At 36.8% G+C, this 6,049-nt stretch overlaps 1 long non-coding RNA gene across 3 annotated transcripts; it reads left to right on the top strand.

The window, feature by feature from the left end:
- Positions 1–330: 330 nt before the first annotated feature.
- On the top strand, positions 331–4,528 carry LOC122078136. 3 transcript variants are annotated; one of them, XR_006139977.1, is made up of 4 exons: positions 331–564; positions 651–1,168; positions 3,966–4,046; positions 4,128–4,528. It is a non-coding gene; the product is annotated as an uncharacterized LOC122078136 (long non-coding RNA). The 3 variants fall into 3 exon arrangements; XR_006139976.1 differs by having other exon boundaries at positions 3,911–4,046; XR_006139978.1 differs by having other exon boundaries at positions 331–574; positions 3,911–4,046.
- The last annotated feature ends 1,521 nt before the right edge of the window (positions 4,529–6,049 follow it).

The following is a 6,049-nucleotide window of genomic DNA, read 5'->3' as shown; positions in this document are numbered from 1 at the left end:
TAATATTTTGGGAGCACTGCTTTCTCACAAAGCTAGTGTAGAGACAGAGAGAAGATCCCATAGTAAGAGGCTGCAGAAGATCTCAGTAGAAGGACCCATATTGAGTGGTTCTTCATCATAATTCGTGGTACAAGCGTCAACCTTGATTTAGGGACTTTATTCACGCTCAATGGGTATGTGATTGATTTCTTTCCATTATTCATTCTTGTATTCTATACACTATAGGTAATTCAAATGATTCTAGGATTTAGAATCACTAACAGTTGCTATTTCCTCTTCTCCCCCTTTTGTCTAGTTGCTAAATCCGAGAGGAGAGAGAGTCCCTTCTTTTTAGGTATGTCAAGAAACAGAGAGTTCCAGAGAGGATTCGTGTTCCTCAACCCTCAATGCAGAGATATGCAGTGATTTCTATCTTTGAAAAATCTGATTTGCTCTGTCGAACCTAGGCGCGAACTCCGATTCCGGAAGAGATGCTATTTCTCAATGTCTTCACTCCACTTTGCATTTCAGAAGAAAGATACGTTGTGGCGGTTGGATTCTCCGGAGACTCATCTCTTCGTCAAGGTTTTGAAAGGTTTTTGACTTGGTCTAATTGGGTATGGTAATCGAAGATTTTGAATTCTAACGTAATGTGTGGAGTTTTATTGCAGGTCGTTTAACGTCGAATTGAGGTTCAAGCGGAGCTTGTACAGCTAGTGCTCTTGTTAATAGCGCAGAACAAGCGCACGGGCTTTGGAAGTTTGTAAATTCTTGAGGCCTTTCTTAAGTTTCTCGATATTGAGGGTATTTTCATCTGCTTCATCGTTTTCGTTCACAAGGCTTAAGTTTCCTCTTTTGCGTCGCTGTCTTGCTCGTTCCATTCGAAGCTATGCCCATTGTCAAGTTGATGATGGAAAGCTTCAAATATTTTCCGCGGAAAATGCAGAAGTAAGTGTACTTGTCGGCCTAGTAATCCTCCTTACTCCTTAGGCACTTTTTGACAGCTTTGTTTGCTCATCTCAGTTACTCATTTTATTTCCTTCAGTCCTGGCCATGAGTATTTTGTCGCTCAACTCAGATTCTTAAAGTTTGAAGGATATATCAGGACATGAAAAATCTCATTGACGTTGCTGAATATCTGGTGGATGCATTTACGGTAATCTTGAGGAAGGTGGTTGGAACTGGATCGGTATGTTCCTGAAGCTTCATTGGGTTAATCTTAGCAAGCGATGATGTGTTAGAATTGTCACCTCATGTTATATTTAAGAAACTAATTATCCGAATTTCATTTTAAGGTTTTTTTGTGTTAATTTATCTCTCAATATTTTCTAGCAGTTGATCAAAGAGGCTCAACTATGCAGCGTCAAACTGTTGGAAACTCTTCTATCGTTTTATAGTGATTTTCACAAGCTTTCTGGTGGGAGTGAGCCCATTTTCAAACTGTCAAATAGTGTATTGCTCGTTCATAAAGTGTGGGATGTTAGAAATTCACAAATTTGGAGGGTAGACGGGTAAGGTGGGTAAACTTGTGTTTAATTAAATGTCTACTTATTTTTTAAGTCCTAATAATTAGTATAAATATTTTCGCATATGTAATACTATAAATCTATAATACATTATTCCCTCATAAAACTCAATCAACAACTGTAAAAAACTAAATATTTTTATTATAATTCATATATTCAATTTTCGTATGTGTTATATGTGTAGCAACATTAAAGTAGATCAGAGTAATACCTGTGTATGGAATAACGAAGCTGAAAACAGAGGATAAGAGGAAGAGGTAGAGAAGATGAAAGAGAGAACTTGGGAAAACCTAGCTCATGGTCGTTTGTATCTATCTACAACGATCCTAGGCAAGTAATCTATATTAGTGACTCATAGGGTCATATATTAATAAAAGCTAAAATGATGAAAAGAATGTAAAGACCCCCACAGTAGACTACTTAATTTAATAACTTTAACAACACCATATATAATAAATACCACTATGAATAGTTAACTTTCACCACAGTTAACAAGCAGCATTTTCACTAAGTCCACAACTTTAACAATATGTTCTATTTTTTTCTTTTAGATGGATAAACAGGTAACCAGGGAGTGTAGAACGCCCTTACTTTTACCTAAACATTATAAAACACTAACCCATACCCTCGCTGTTAAGGTTAAACATCATACACCTTTTACCTTGCCCTCCAAATAGGGTCAGGTAATGCTGGTAAATTTGCAGCCATAGCCAGACTTACTGGAGTTGTTCCAATAACTAGCAATGATGGTTTATACAATATTTACTAGTTATTTGAGCTAGTATATTTAGATTTTGGTAGCTCAAAAATGATATTATGTTTCAGCATATTTCCTTTCATTAGGGGGTGGGGAACTCCCTTCACAATTTCATGCAGAAAGGACTTTCAAATACATGTTTTGAAGTAGATAGTATGCTTTTCTATTTCTTGCAAGAGGAGAAGAAACTCCGTTTAGTCCTGGCACAAAATGAAAAGGACGGAAATATGTCACTTTTTTTATTTTCTTCTAATTATTGAAACTACATCAACTTGTTTCTTCTCATTCTCTCTTGCCCTTCTTTTTTTTTTTCCCCCAAATGTGGGGTTACTTATTGTTACATTTGTTCGCTGAGAAGGTAGTATTGAATGTACTATGTAATTATGTATGTATTGTCGTAACCTCATGAACACATAAAACATATAATTTTTTTAATAGAATAGTATTTTAATAACTATAATTATAGTGGAACATATTAAAGTTTTGGACTTACTAGGTTCTAGATGTTATTGGCTATGCAGTGGTGGAAGCATGTTTGTGTGTGGATTTCTGTCTTTACTGCATTGTACCCTTCACTATTAGAAAGGCCAAGGATCGAGAGCCATGCCCAAAACTGAGACGTGCCAGATCTCATTTCGAGATTTCTACCATGGGTTTCGTTTCGGCCAGGCCTGAGACTGAGACAACATGGAAATTTGGGTCAGTATTGACAGAGATTTAGTTCCATGAGAAATGCTGCCAGTGGAGCTGATCCCAGAAATAAAACTTCTAAATTGTGTAGATTTGAATGCTTCATGATCCAACACCCACTAGACACTGCTTGATTCCCCCCCTCTCTCCCCATTAGGTTTGCAAGTGAAACTACTTTATTTTGGTCACTGAAGTTGTTGCATTCTGGACTGTATAACAGGTCAGATCTGGGTAGACCTTGGTTCGAACTCCTAATTTTTATATCCGTGCTTTTGCACCCAGCCATTAGATTTTGACTAAACCCATTAATGGGGGTCCATGGTCGCCAAAATATTTATGGAACTATGGATATGGGTGGATCTGGATATTTATGCTTCCATTTGAGGACATTTGTCTTTCATACTATATGTATTCAATGTCCTAATCCAAACCAAGGACAAGATTCAGAATGAAATTATTGAAGTCTTCCTTGAGTTTCACAAGTTATTTGTTAATTCACTTTTATTTTAGGAGTTTGAATTTCAGGCTGAATTCTTTACTTACAGAATTATATGGGAACTTCTCTCCCACCCTCTCCCTAGTCCCTCCCCCCTAAAAAATCCATGGATCTTGTGGACTGATTTGGCTTTGTACCAAACAATTTGCACCCCGAGTTGTTTGCATATTTACCATGAGCCAACTGTTTCTTCCCTCCCCCCCTCCCACGGACTGGTAAAATCATAAATTGCATGGTCGACAAGGTAAGCCCCAACTTGTACATTGGTGATTAAGTATTTCTCCTATACAATACATTTTGAAACATGGTACACATGATGGGGATTGTGCACATCTATGACTTCTTTTGGTCTTAGAGATCTCCCAGGATGTATGTAATATTGTCTTGACAATCAGAAATAAGTGGTGGATGTCCTAATTTGTACTAATGATTACTGGGTTAATATAGTGACTGTCCATTCAGGCTAATATTTAACATGGGGGTCTTTTTTTGCTGGTGATCCAAACGTATGTCCCAGCTCTTCTGTATGGTGCTTATTATGAATGTTGGAAGTGCATAGCTTCTCAGGGTTCATCATGTTCTTCACTTGCATCAACAGGTACTATCAATTTTCATTTAGAACTTGCAATATGCTGCTTCTTGATGCTCTCAATTAATTAACACCTTTTGTTATTTCCAGGTTTTGCCTCCATCTGTTCATGCAATTATAGCAACTGCATCAGTATTGATGTGGTTGTTTCAGTCTGAACATGAATACAAGGCAATGGTCTGCTGCAATTGCACTAGGGTTGGTCTCTCGTTGTTTACATGCAAGTATGCAACTGATCACAAGCCAAAATTTCAGATCATTGCTGGACTTCTTGAGGTGCATAGTTATGCAGCAATTCTCTATTAACATCCTTGCAAATGGTTTGCTGGAGGCATTCATGCCTATTGGAAAGAACTGCTAAATTAAGTTCTTGTTTAGGTCAAGTATGACCGCCTAAAGAAGGGCCCAACAAGCATAGGTTTTTTACACTTATATGATTATATGTAAGATAACTGTGATAATTTTATATAGCTATGCTTATATGCAACATCGAAGCCGTATCAATGCAATATGATATACTTATGTTAGGAATGACCATTATATGCAAGCCAACATAATAAACAACTATGGGATAATTTATAAGCAAGTTCGTCAAAAAATAAAAAATAAAAAATATAAATTAAGATAAACTCGTCAAGTTTCACCAAGGTGTTTGCCGCCTTGGACCCAAAAAAGTGCTTGGATGCCTGGGTGGTGCCTTAACAAATATGCACCAAACCGATTAAAATCCTAATATATTCAGTGGCATCTTCCTAATTTTTTTGGAACAGTTGAGTAACTCTTTGGGCAAGAAAAAGAGCCAGGGATGCAGGGGTAATTAAAATTTTGATGAAAGGATGAATCTGGAATTTAATTTCGGAATAGGTTTAAAATGAAATAAAAGTTAAGAAAGATGGCCTTTCAATAAATATCAGAAAAACCTATCTTTTGTTGTAATTCTTGAAACTTCTGTCTTCAATCACATAGAATGTTCAGAAACCTACTATAGAACAGTTTCTTATCAAGTGTGAGTTCTCCCTCATGTGAACTCCAATTGGTCTTAAAACTTTGGTCAAGGATCAGTCAGCATTCCAAATTACTATCAAGAATGTGAGATTTTATTTCGGAAACTGAACCTGGCGGTAGGTACAGGCTCAGATTCAATTGCAGGAAAATAATCCCAAGTGGGAGGGGAGTTCAAGAATGGGATTCAAGGGTTGAATCGCCGTGGATAGGTAACAAGGCAGAGGATTTAGTGTCGGTATCAGGTATCATGTTGAAGGGGTGATTTTAAGAGGTGTATCGTATTGTATCGGAGAGACGCAAGATATGCTAAATATGTGTATGGATATGATCAAGAAGTGCTTGGATTTGCTTATGGTACATAGTTTTGAAGCTTAATAAACCTTATTATGCAATAGTAACTATATATCAGTTTGATATGAGGATTTGTGTTGTCTTTACCCAATTTATTGATGCATAACCCCAATAAAAAGTAAGAAGATGAGATTGTCGCTTTTCCATTTTCGGCCAAATCAGTTTTCATCCATGAGTTGAGAACTACAAATCCTCAAAACTTGTTGAAATGATAAGTTATTTTATTTATTTTTAAATGTTGATGATTTCCTCCAACTCATATCGAAGAGAAAAAACAAGTTTCCTAGGTCTTTGGTTGCTTTCAGTTTCATATCTCACTTACGGTTTCTGTTTGCAAGTTTAAAGGAGGCGTATCGGATCGCATTGAACTGTATTGGTTCCTTATTGGACCATATCGTTCTTGTATTGGACCCTTTTTTTTTGGTGAAAAGTATTGTATTGATACCCTTCGATACTGATACAATATGATGCTTATCGATACTTAAAACCCTGACCAAGACACCAAATTTCGGAGTTAAAGACTAGGGATGAAAATTTCGGAGTTAAAGACTAGGGATGAGGGAGATCAATCCCGATACTGTTGGGTGTAACTATCTCCCCAAAACAGAGCACAGAGCTTGGCTTTACAAAAGATTGCAATAGAGAATTCAGAAAGA

This window comes from Macadamia integrifolia, chromosome 5, assembly GCF_013358625.1.
Source record: "Macadamia integrifolia cultivar HAES 741 chromosome 5, SCU_Mint_v3, whole genome shotgun sequence".
In the NCBI taxonomy this organism is placed as follows: domain Eukaryota; kingdom Viridiplantae; phylum Streptophyta; class Magnoliopsida; order Proteales; family Proteaceae; genus Macadamia; species Macadamia integrifolia.
The sequence above is the reverse complement of the archived record's forward strand: the minus strand, read 5'-3'. Positions and strand labels throughout refer to the sequence as shown.